The sequence below is a fragment of the Neodiprion pinetum genome, chromosome 4 (assembly GCF_021155775.2).
Source record: "Neodiprion pinetum isolate iyNeoPine1 chromosome 4, iyNeoPine1.2, whole genome shotgun sequence".
Lineage (NCBI taxonomy): Eukaryota > Metazoa > Arthropoda > Insecta > Hymenoptera > Diprionidae > Neodiprion > Neodiprion pinetum.
The window spans coordinates 9281448-9294005 of NC_060235.2; positions in this window are offsets into that span (position 1 = coordinate 9281448).

The following is a 12558-nucleotide window of genomic DNA, read 5'->3' on the forward strand; positions in this document are numbered from 1 at the left end:
CGCTTCGAATGATTGTACACAACTGAGAAGTGTCTCTGGTATTATTTTCGCACAAGCATTTCTGATTCGCTGAATCATGTTCTCACGAGTCGTTGGCACTACTTGATAAGCTTCACCCTTTTGAGAACTTGATGTGAAAGATCACTCAAAAACCTCGCTCCAGCCATCCCCCTAGTTCTTCCTCCCTGCCTGTTTTACGGCACCTTCCTCCGGACAGGGTCTCTTCTCCACCGCCCCGACCGAGGGTGAGATCTGCTTCCTCTTAGCCCCCGTCACCGTCCTACCTTCCGTCTCGCTCAGTTTCCATGCTTTGCCTTCTTGCTGGTCATTGACCGTCTGTGTGACCCTTTCCTTCGTCTCAGCGGCCCGCAGTGTTCTAGCCTTGGATAGCTCCCCTTCCATTGCCCGTCATCCGCGCTCTATCTGCTTGACCACGATAGCCGCCTTCGCCGTGTCTTCCTTTAGGCTCACGTGGGTATTCTTGTGCTCCATCGTGAAATTCTTCATGCCATCAATTAGAGCGATCAGTGCCTTCAAGGCCTCCCTCCCGGACCTGGTATAGACCTCCTCGACTGGTACTTGAGGCTTAGTTTTCGTTACCCTCCCTAGATCCAGGGTCATCTGGATCCCCTTCAACGGGCCGCTCCTGGTCCTCTCCCCATCCTTTCTAGCCTTGTGGATCGCTCCCCTTGGCTAGGGTGCCCTCTCCTATGCTCCCGGCGTCGGTAGCTCCAGGTCGATGAGGACCGGTGGTGTCCCGCTTTCCGGCAGTGACGCCACTTCCTTCTCCGGGTCACCCGTCGGTGTTGACGGGTGTGATCGGCGGATGCTACGCCTCCTCGCGCAGGGATCCACCTCAAACTTCTCGAACGCCATGGCGTCATGTTTTGTTTTCTCGTTTTGTTGTTGAAAATGATCCATATTTGCATGTATTCGAATTTAACGACGGTTCGGCCATCATGGCAGCTGCACCTCGGTGCAGCATCTATCCCCGCCGAAAAAAGCCCTACCCCCTTTCGCATAGAAGATGCTTTCAGTTTGTCAGGTGGTCTGCCCTATCCGTGCGATCCCCCTTACCCCCCTACCTCCTTCGAGTCTTCTATCTGGGGATTCCCCTGTCAATCCGAGCCAGGGTAGGCCGCCATTCGGGTAAGACCTTGCCGGATTTACCCCACCGGACTTCGGGTATGAGGAAATACTGACCAGGTAATCCTCCATGCATGCGCCCGAGACCCCAGATTCAACCCCCTTATTGGCTCCCGCCAGCTACGGAGAGCGGTTCTCCCACTTTGGGCATGTGGTTTTCTAGGACGCCACAGCGGCCCGGTAAAGGTACTGACATTTTCCGCGGCCCCGGCCGGTCGGCTTACTACTCCTACCTTGGTTAGTCTCCCGGGAATATCCCCCAGGGTCTCAGCCACATCCCATGCACTCATCACTCATTCGAACCACCATTCATACACCCAGCCCCAGGAGGCTGGGCCGGCTGTTCTTAGTGGGCGCTCGTCTAAAATCACTTCCACCCTGGGATTTTGGAGTCCCGTGGCGTCGGATCCTCAAGATTCATCGCGGCCATCAAGCCCCTACACCACGACAAGGTGACAGCCGACGTACTCCTACGTTGAACTGGCGCGAGCAATTCACATCCACTTGCAATCGTGTGTACAAAACTCTATATCAACTGAAGTCTGGTGGACAAGCTCTCACGGCTGATCTTCGTCGCCTACTCGTCACAGCCCTCATCTTTCCAATTTTCGACTTTGGTTCACTCCTGCTTCTCGACATCACTGGTGTCGAAGACACACGCCTTTATCGAGCTCTCAACGCCTTTGTACGATTTGTTCTCAACGTACGTAAATATGAGCACTTTACGCCGTTCTACGAGAGACTCAAGTGGCTCAAAGTCGCTCAACGGCGTAACTATTTTCTTCGCATTTTCGTATATCGTGCGATCAACTCTCGTGTCCCAACCTGTTCCGACACGAAATTGTGCATCGTTCGGCAGTTTCGACTCTCACCCGCGCGGATCCAACCGATCTGGTTGTACCGTCATCTCGGACCTCCGGACATCAAAAATCGGTGCTTGTATCCGCTACCCGGCTGTGGAACTCGCTTCCTCCCACAATACGGGGCCTACCTGCCATCGAGAACTTCAAAACCGCCTTACTCGAATTTATACGCACGGTCTAGTACCCCCTACCTCGAACTTTCTCGAACTTTCTCGAACCGATTATTATTGTTATTGTTATCATTATTATTGTCATTATTATAATTACTATTATTTTCATTATCATGTATGTTACTATTATCTTTATTGTTGCTCAAATTTTCTCATTATCTTCTCTACTTTCTATATCTCCTTTATTCTCTTTCCTATATTTACTCAATTTTCTCTGTAAATCAGCTTAGTTAGTTATTAAGACATCTGCTCGTGTATACTCTTACTCGTTTATATCCAAGGGTCAACGCCCTAGTATAATAAATAAATGTTCTTTTTCTTCTTCTTCTTCTGCTTCTCCCACGAGCTCGCTGTGTTGCGTATAATGGAGTTAAATTTCATTTGATGTTACGAAAATAGTTATTCAACCATCTTAGCCCGTCTGTATCCGTCTACTGGTGATCCTCGTGGTAGAATTTTATCGAAGTGAGGTCAGTCGCATAACACCAGATCAAAGAAGCTGCGTAAGCATTGCAAGAAATGGTGAAAAAATATCGGTTCAGAAGTATCTGACGTCGAATAATCTGAGAGAATTGTATCAATTGTTTCATGATCGTTATCCGGATAAAAAATCGGGCATTGCAAGTGTCCCGTGTTGCCTGGGAGACATCTTTCGGGGTGCCACAAGTTAGAATTAATGACTCGGTGTATGCGCCCACTTGGTACGCCGAATCGTGTCAGCCATGTGCCCTCCGTCACCTCCTCGTGGTGTCGGTCGGAAACTGCTGCGGAGCTCACCCTTGCTTCGATTTTGTGAAGATGCTTCCAAAAGTAGGCCTACGACGGGGGCTTAGCGATTGGCGGCTTACAAGGTAGCGGGTTGAACACCTGTATCCCTGTGCCAAGCGCCTACTGTGGACTTCCAAGTGGTGTAAGCCGGGCAACGTCAACAATAGGAGGCGGCCAAATTGCGGGGGCTTAAGTCCAACCTGCCTGGGGTTACCCAGGTACGGCAACGGCATTTTGAGCTGGTCACATTAAAAGAATTCACGTGCCCCCAGCCGGGAAACAGCATTGTCGCGATCTGTTTGAATGACCGGACCTCGATGCGAGACCAAGAACTAAAATGCATTCACTTCCTTGACCGCTTCATACTTGTGCAATCATTAGTGTGTGGATACAGGGGACGACCTTCCATCCATAGTCGTGGAGCGTCAGCGAAGAAGCACGCGAACAGAAGAACCCAGAGGTGGAGCGCAAGCTGTGATGCAATGGGAACAAACTCGCCATTATACTAGGCCAATTAGTCGAGTGGATAAAGCTTTGCCGTTAGTCTGTGGAAAAGGCACACAGACGTACCTCTTCTCAAGGAAGGGGCGTCCGTTATTTCACATCAATCCACACAAGGAGGCAATGCGCTTCAAACACCAGAGTATGCCGTGAAACAGACAAGGGCCTGACAGAAACGAACCACCCCATTGTGACCCGAGAGGAGGTTAGCGCTGATCGGAGACGCAGCCAGAATAAGCTCTAATCTATTCTGTAACGGAACTTTATTACTTTAAAAAATGGATACAAGTTATGAAGCCTCTGATGTGGGTGACCAGGGTCCCAGGTCATGTATGGCAGGCGTGCCTGCTGATGGACGTGGGACCAACGATAACGACCATGGATTCGACTTGGACTTCGATTTGGGTACGAAACTATTGGAGGTGCCGTTAGTAGGGGAGATCACGTTTTGCAGTACATGCCTGGGTAAAGAAAAGAGATTGGGCTTCCTTACCCTGAAAGACATAATTGCGCACTTCAAACAGCTGCACTCCAGAGTGGAATTTTTGCTCATATACCGATCATATCGGAGAGAATGCCCACCACGCTTGACAGTCAGATCAGGTTGTCACAACACGAACGACATAAACACCCAGCCGAGCGCAACTGTAAGCGGCGTGAGAAAGCCGAGTGGCCTAAACACAAACTGGTCGCGGTCTGCGGATATGGAGCGCCGAAGAGGCGAGATTATTAGCGGAGCTGGAACAAAGATTCCAGGGTGAGCGTCATATTAATAAACTTATGCTGCCGTACTTTCCGGGTAAAAGTGCCAAGCAAATACGCTCGAAACGTTCGGAGCGAGCAAACTCGAGAAGACGTAGGCGCCAATCCAACTCAAGTAAAGATGCTAGGAGCGAAGAGGAAGTTGACCTCGCCTGACCTCGTAGCCGACGAGTTAAACATCAATAAAGACGAGCCGGAGGGTGCACCGGCAAGGGTTGCAAGGGCAGAGGTAAGCCAAGACGATGAAGGCTGGAAAGACCCAGTCAAAGCTTATATTCGCTCTATAGAGGTACCTGGGAAATTCAACGAACTAGTTAAGCAACTCAAGCAATGCCTGGATACTTACGTGAATCATGCTGAGAAATTCAAGGATTCCTCAAACACCAAAATATTCGAAATGACTTTAGTGTTGAAGGGGAAGACTCCTAACCCCAGGAGCCGGATACATGACCGGGGCACTAGTCACGCTGCCAAACGAATGGAGGAGAGGGCCAGACGCAGTAGCGGTCTAAATTATAATCAAAAAAAGAGAATGGGCTACGCTAAGTGCCAAAACGTTTTCGAAAAATGCCCTCAAAGGTTGGCTACCGCAACTCGTTGCTGGGTGATATTGGCAATCTAATGAACTGAAAAGAACCGCCGACTAAAATAGAAGTGCAGCCAGTTTACGAAGAGTTATGGGGTACGCCTGGCCCTCTAGCTCTACAATCATGTGAGCGCAGGCCACGGTTAATGCGCGACACCTTTCGTCCCATCACTGTTGCGGAGGTGAAGCAGAAAATCATACGCATCAATGGTCGATCTGCAGCCGGTCGAGATATGATTTAAAGAGCACACATCTGGAGAGTAGGAGTGGCTGAGCTTCTAACAATCTTGTATAACATTTTATTGATCGAAAAGCTGTTTAGTGATCGAAGCCTGGTGTATCAATCGTACAACACTGATACCCAAGCCAGGCAAAGACCAAGGCAGAGTTCAAAACTGGAAACCGATCACGTTCGGCTCGATGTTATCGAGAGTGTTCACTGAGATTTTGGAAAGCAAAGTGAGGGATTTCGTGCAACTATGCCCGCGCCAAAAAGGATTTACCAAAGAAGACGGCTAACGCCAAAACACGCAGCTCCTAATTGGAACATTGGGACAGATGAAAGCCCTGTCAGGCGGGGCAATCACGATATTCGATATCGCCGAGGCGATCGACTCGGTCCCGCACTGGGGTAATAAATGGTATAGTAAGTTCTAAAAGTATAGTCCTATACAGGGCTGTAAGAGTTGCTCAAATGGTTGAGGCAAACTTATAATAAATAAGGGGTGGATCACTGGTCAGAAACAAATGGTTGAAAATGGATTAATTTGGTAAGAGATAAAATATATTCTTCAAACGATTGATTAGAACGTAAAATGAAATCATTCCAATGAATAACATCAATCATCAAATAAACGGAAAGGTCAACTTAAAAAAAATTATGAATGAATCTTATAACGGTTCAAAATTTCGAAAGCGATTATGTTACAACGAAACATGTATAATGTTGCATAGCTGCTCTGAAAAAAATTTATAGTTTTGGGAACAATAAAACAACAAAAAAATATAGTGCATTCCCGGTGCTTGAATGTTTCATTGTTATACCATATGAAAAAATATATAAGCAACATTAATTACTATCTATGCTTAATGGGACTACATCGCCAACGGCAATTATATAGTTACTCTAACTAAACGCGGCTTTTTCCGAAAATTCTTTAGCATGACTTATATGCTGTCATTACCATACCAAATTGAGTCGTTCCTACTACAACATTACATGTTTGATACTACGCGAGGATGTCGGTAAGGATATTACGTCTAAAAAAACCAAACATAATTTATCGTTATGCCAAGTATTATTGTTGTCAATCGGTCACTAGCGAAATCATTTTTACAAAGTTGTAGCAGGAGCATATGCAATAGATTCAATAACTATACGTAAGCATGTAATCATTTGGATTGGTTTTAATCAAACAATGAAATTGAAATATACAGCCTGAGGTTTTGTTCAGGGTCGAAGCAGATCTTTCCGATGACCTTTCAGAATTCAATGTCGCGTCGATACCCATTGGACGCAGGCCTCTCGATGTTAATTAAAAACTGGTTGGATGAATTGTGTCTCAGCTTTAATTCTGAGAATTCCTTCAGGGTCGTTGCAAGCCTCCTAACCTCTTACCTCCCCTCGAAGGCTCTCGATCGTCGAAGGGATGGAAGAATCTTCCTGAACCTGACTCACGATGAAATAACCTTGTTGACCTTAGCACGCGCGAGGGTTCGAGGTTGAACGGTTGAGGGTTCGCAGTTGCGCTCGCTAATACAATTTCTCGATCTTACTCCATGAGTATGGTAACGTAGAACACAATATACCTGATGAGGGTAAAAACTATGTTAACGTAGAGCGTAATTTTGAGGATTTTTTTCGATGATCGATGATCAGTCAGAGTAAGGATAACCTCCCACCCTCGAACGTTCTAGAAAAAGGTTTGCGTCTGGGAGCTGTGCCACTAATGTAGAGATTTATATCCAGAACTCCCTTTGTATTGTTACTTATGAGAATATCATCAATATAAATGTAATTTATGTTTATCGTCGGATGGGTTTCGATTATTGTCAGCGCGAACTCATTGTCAGACATTTATATATGCATGTAATAAAAGCTGTCATCCGCTTTGCCCACGTCTTTCAGTTTCATCTAACGCATATAATGAAAGGTTCAATAGTCAAGTCTATATCAATCATTATTCAGTTTCCAAACGGTTGCCAAAAGTTTTCAAAAGTTCTTAAAAGTTCCAAACTGCACCCAAAAGTTTTCAGAAGTTTGCAAAAGTGTTACGTCCGTGGACGTCGTTTATTCCCGAGCGGTAAGGATTAAACGAGTTGGCCTTCGCCTTCACGTCCGGAGACAACCGGAACTTGGAATAAGGTTGAATAACGTTTGGGTGTTTCAGGTATGAACTATATATTTGGTTGAATAATTCGCGGAGTGGGTTTGAGCAAAGGGTGTAGTTCACAATTGATGAGTAAACTTATACGTAAGGTGGTTAACTGTTGGAAAGAAAGATTTGTTCTAGTCGAACGTTGGAATCGGAATGCTTGAGGTACAGAGGATTAGACGTAAGGTGTGCAAAATGGTGGGGAATAGAAGTAGCAGAGTCGGCAAAAAGCGAGTGGCGTGAGCCAGAATGGAAATAGGACGATAGGAATGAAATGATAAGGATACTGCAAGGATGGTGGGAGAGTGACAAGACGAGAGAGACGTGTGGCGATACGCCAGACGTAACAAAAGAATTTAAAAAATGGACAAAAGTTATAAAAAATTTTGAAAAGTTTTCAATAGTTATGAAAAGTTTTCAAAATGGGTGGAATTAAATTGTGAAAACTTTATATTAAGTAAAAAAGCATTACGTCTATACCGTACGCTAAACGGAAATTGGACTGAGCTGGAATGACAAGTGGATCATGTTCCCAGATAGTATCGGCACGCTTGCTACAAGCTACTGCTACAAGCCATATGTCTGAGCTGTATTTAAAGATTCTCTTGTATGTACGGTATATATTTATCACGTGCGGAGCGGTCTCGCACGCGACAGACTAAACTGGTGTCAGAAGTGGGATATGAGGTGATTTTCCGTGGGAATTGGAATCGAGGATTCCAATTTTCCTTTTTTTGGAATTTAAACCAGAAAAATTTTCTGACTTTTTCTCATTTTCGACAATCGAGGGAGTCGAACTATACGTGATAGAATCGCTTATCCTTTCCATCTCCTTCCCTACCCCCGGACTAGTTTAGTCTGTCACGTGCGGAGCGGTCTCGCACGCGACGACTTAACCCTCTAGGTATTCGTAGAGGTTTATTCTTATTTTTTTGGTGGGTCGGGAGGTGATCGTCCTCTACAGGGCTATCCCGGGAATAGGTTTGGAGGATCCAATGATATTAATGTAATAGAATGTTTACTATGGGATCAAGTTTTAATGAATCAATGAGACTGAAAATAGCAAGCGAAAGCAGCGGGTGAATATCTAAGACGAGGAAGCTTACATAAATATTCTTAACCCAGTGGTTCTCGTTCATGCATCTACTCACTCTTTTGGTGGTTTCTACTCCGAATTCTCACTCTCTGTCAATTATCACTATTCTTATTACTACACAACTTGATTAAGTTCGTGGCACAGCTGTCTACTCTTATATTCTAGCTTCGAAAGACTGACGTCGCGACGCGAGACGCTTTGAACACCGCGTGTAGAATTAGAGGAATTCACTCTCTATTCGTCGATGACTCTAAGACTGATAACTTTATACTCGACAGCTTTGAAGGAGCCTGTTTCCGTAGATGTTGATTTTACTCTGTCTCTAACGGGACTGACTTCGCTCGCTCGTCTGACACCCCTTGGAACGTCGGGCGGCGAGCGAGGTTTTCGCTGAGTTTACAATTTTGAAACAAAGGCTCGCCTCGCGACGGTCATCCTCGAAGCACGTGATCTCGCGATCGCCTCGTCCCGGTGTTGATTACACCCGAGATCTGGCGGGCGCGAAGACGCTGACGTTGCTGGCCGTCAACTACGCCGTTGCGCTTTGGTTGTTCCACGAACTGTTTTGTAAGAAATATTTTATATGGATTAACTAATGAATTTAAAGCTATGCTTCCTCATCTCTAAAGCGATATTAATGATTGACATGATTTATGATATATTCAGTGTAAATATGCGGCGCTCGTGACATCCCTCCCCCCTTAGGTGTCGATGCCCCCATCGACTCGGTGCGTCGGGCCGACGGTGACGCAGACACTGGAGGGTTGGCTCACCGCTGACCGCATATTTTAATCAATCGGTAGTTACATCGTTTGTGCATCGCACATGCGCTTTTTCATGACCCACGCACACATACAACACATTCTGGTTTTGGTTATTTCACTCACTTGTCACTTCACTGCTGGCTCGTCGCTCGATGTCCTTGCGCCTCGCCAGCTGCGTCACCCTCGTGAGCCTGGTCTTCTTCTGGTTGCCTTGACGTCCTTGGGTGTCCTCAGACAACCTCGGTGTCCTCGTCTTCTTCGGTCTCGGCTAACTCGGCTTGGAGGGTCGCGGGCGGTGTTCCGCCCGGCGATTCCTCCCACCGGATCAGGTCTTCCACGACCTCTGGTTCACCTTGCAGGACGTCCGCGAGGTTCGCCGGAGAGTCTGGTGTTGCGGGCGGCGTTTCGCCGACCGGTTCTTCCCAGCCGATCAAGTTGCCTTCCTCTGGTGTGTCCTCCTCCGCGGGTCCAAGAAGCTGGTCCATTTCCCTCTGGAGCGAAAGCCAGCGCCCCATGATTCGTGAACGCACTGCGGGGATCATGATCTTGCTCAACCTTCGATAGTCTATTAATAAGGGAGCCTCTTCTCCCTCCAAGATGACTAGGTGGTCGGTTTGGACCCCCTTTTCCTTGTCCCGCCTGGTCTGGACTCCCCTCTCCTTGGTGCTGACAGGTGGACGGCGTCGGGACGCCGTCGCCTGCACGGGTGTATCGTTTTGCCGTGTTGTTGAGCTGACCTCGTGGGTGGCTCTGGGAGCTGCTCGAGCGACGGGGGCTTCCTTCGTAACGAGGAGGCGACCGAAGGCTTCCACGCAGTGGCCCGCGTGTAGACCCGGTCTGTCGCCGACACTCTCGCCGCAGAGGGTGCAATTGGTGTTTGCCGGCCTCCGGCGCGAGAGGTAGCGCTCCAAGTAGCACTCCTCCCAGTGCTGTTCGCTTACTTTCTTCCCGCAGGTCGGGCAGACGCCGCGCCTCACCTTTTCCACCGCGCGGGTCATCGTTGCTGACGTCATTTTCGCCGGCGGAGGTACCTTCGTCAACTTCGGCGAGGCGGTCGAGGCGCCGCCTCAGCCGGTGCTGGTGCTGGTTCTGGTGCTGGTTCTGGTGCTGGTGCTCGTATCGCCTTCTCGTACCTTGATAGGCACGAGATTGCGTGGCTCAGCTGCTCACTTCCTGACCGTTCAGTTGCACAGAGAGGGCAGGGGCTGAGGTCGGAACCACCTGCCTGGTCTGCCCATCTCAGGTAGCAGTTGATCCAGTTCGCGCAACTCGTCTGGCTCTCGCGGCAGACCGCGCACGCCTTGTTAGCTGTCGCCCTGGTGAACGTGCGGAGGTAGTTTGCGTTGGACATTCTTGTCGGTTTCGAAACGTACTGAATTTTTTTCAAAGTTCTCGGGACTACTCGGGTCTGGCTTCAGGAGTCGAATGGCGTTAGTTAATCCCTCTGAGGCCCTCTGGCTCTCCTTCTCCTTCATGTTGTGGTGGGAGAAGTCTCGATGTCATCTAGGGTGTTATTCTCCCAATATGCCACCTCAGCCTCTTGGCGGGGAAGGGGGCAGGAAGACTCTCCTCTTTTTCCTTTGGGTTGACCTATTGTTCCTTCCCTTTCCACCTCGTACCTTGTACGCGGAGCAATTCCTGGAGCAGCGCTCGGGTTTCTGGCGCCGCCGTTGTCCCAACGCGTTGCCTGTTTTGTCTGGCCTAGCTCAATATCTTCGTAATGAGTTGCGAGAGTCGTACGCTTCGGGTGTCCACAGGGCAACCCAATCCACTTCGCCATCTTGTAGAGGTTGGCTCGCCATATGTAGGTAACCAATATTATCCCGAGAAGGAGATCCAGGGCAAACCCGGTCGTAAACAAGACGTGCTGTTCCTCCTTGTCACGGCGGTGGCTGCCGATTTCGGAGAGTCGTTGCTGCACGTCGTCTAGGGATTCGTCAGCACGTGACATTCTCCATGCTGAGTCCTTCCTGGTATATTCCGACAAGATGTTGCCTTGTCCCGAGTTTTATAATTTTCCCTTCAACGGTTCTCCGAAGCTTGGGGCTATTAGAGAGATGTTCAGTGAAATCTCCGGTGCGTAGAAGTATTGTTCGCGGCTTTCGTAAACGCGCATTCCGGTGAGAGAGGTACTTCGGGTGCGTCCTACACAGTCAGCGCTGAGGTGGAGTATCCCGGCACCTTCCAATGTGGTTGCGACTTCCATCCTTGCCGGACAGAGTATATGAAGATGTTCCGGTGCATGCAGCGAATAGAGCCATCCTCCCTGGGAGGGTAGATGCTTCCAGAACGAGTCGTCTGTCGATTGAATCCTTACATCGCAGAGCCTGTACGCGTCGATTGAGGGGTTTATTAGCATCATTACTTCGCATTGCTGCGATGTCGATACCTCTTTCAGAGGGGTCTCCATCGAGCAAATATAACGGTGCTCCACCCTGGTGCATTCGTTAATATATACGGAGTCTGCCATGAAGTACGTGCGGCGGTCCGCCGACACAACTATGTACGGCGTCGACGGTTGAATATGTGCCGATCCGTTCAGTCCCGTTCCGCGTTGGGAGGCTGGCCACGCGTACATGCGGTAAAGGTGATAAGCCGCTCACTCGAGCAGGGGAATATGAACCATGATAAGGATCCTGCCCGAGTGGAACACAATATCCGTATTAACAACGCGGGATAACGATTCTCTTCGTAGGTATTCGGTCGCGAGGGGGAATTCAAAATCGGGTACCCGAGTCTGTATTTCCCTCGTGATGGCGGTTAGCTGTGTCGCTGTTAACATGCTAGGATCGTAACGTCCTTCCCTAGCCATTGATATCGCGAGCAAATACTTCTCGCTTGTCTCAATATATTGCTTGACCTTTGCTTCCACCCGGTACGCGAAGTTCGCTAAGACATTACGGCGCATCATCATGCTCGTCTGGTTGGAGAGTTGATTGATTCGTGCATGCAGCTTATCGACCATGTCTAGTTCCATCAGATGTTCTCGATGTAGTTCCTGGAATCTCGAATGGGTCACGTGAATTTCTTTACTGATTATTTGAGTTAAATTGGATTGATCATTAAACAATCGATCAATCTGTGCCTTGATATACGTTGCATCTTCTTCATTCATTGTGCCGAATAGCGATTTGCTGAGCGACCCGATGAAACCTGGCGGCACCGACCGCTTCTTCATAGTTCGGATTCTTAATGGCTTAATTCGTGCGCTAAGTCTGGAATTGTGAGAAATGGCTTCAAGGTTATCTGCCATTTGTTTAGCGCGCTGCATGAGTCCCTGAAGGTAGTCCAAGTTCGTCATTTCACGGCAGGCTTCCCTGGTTGTGACCCGGCAGCATGCCCTGAACGCCTCGTTTAACTGCCTCTCCGTAGGGGGTGAATCCGTAGTGAAAGCGTCTATATCCATAAACACGGTGACTCTCCAGTCCACGTGTTGCAGGCGGAGGGGGGCCACCCTCTCGTAGTAAATTCCTGGTTGATCTTTCATTGGTGTTACATGATATGCGTTGTCGCTACGACGCTCTCCG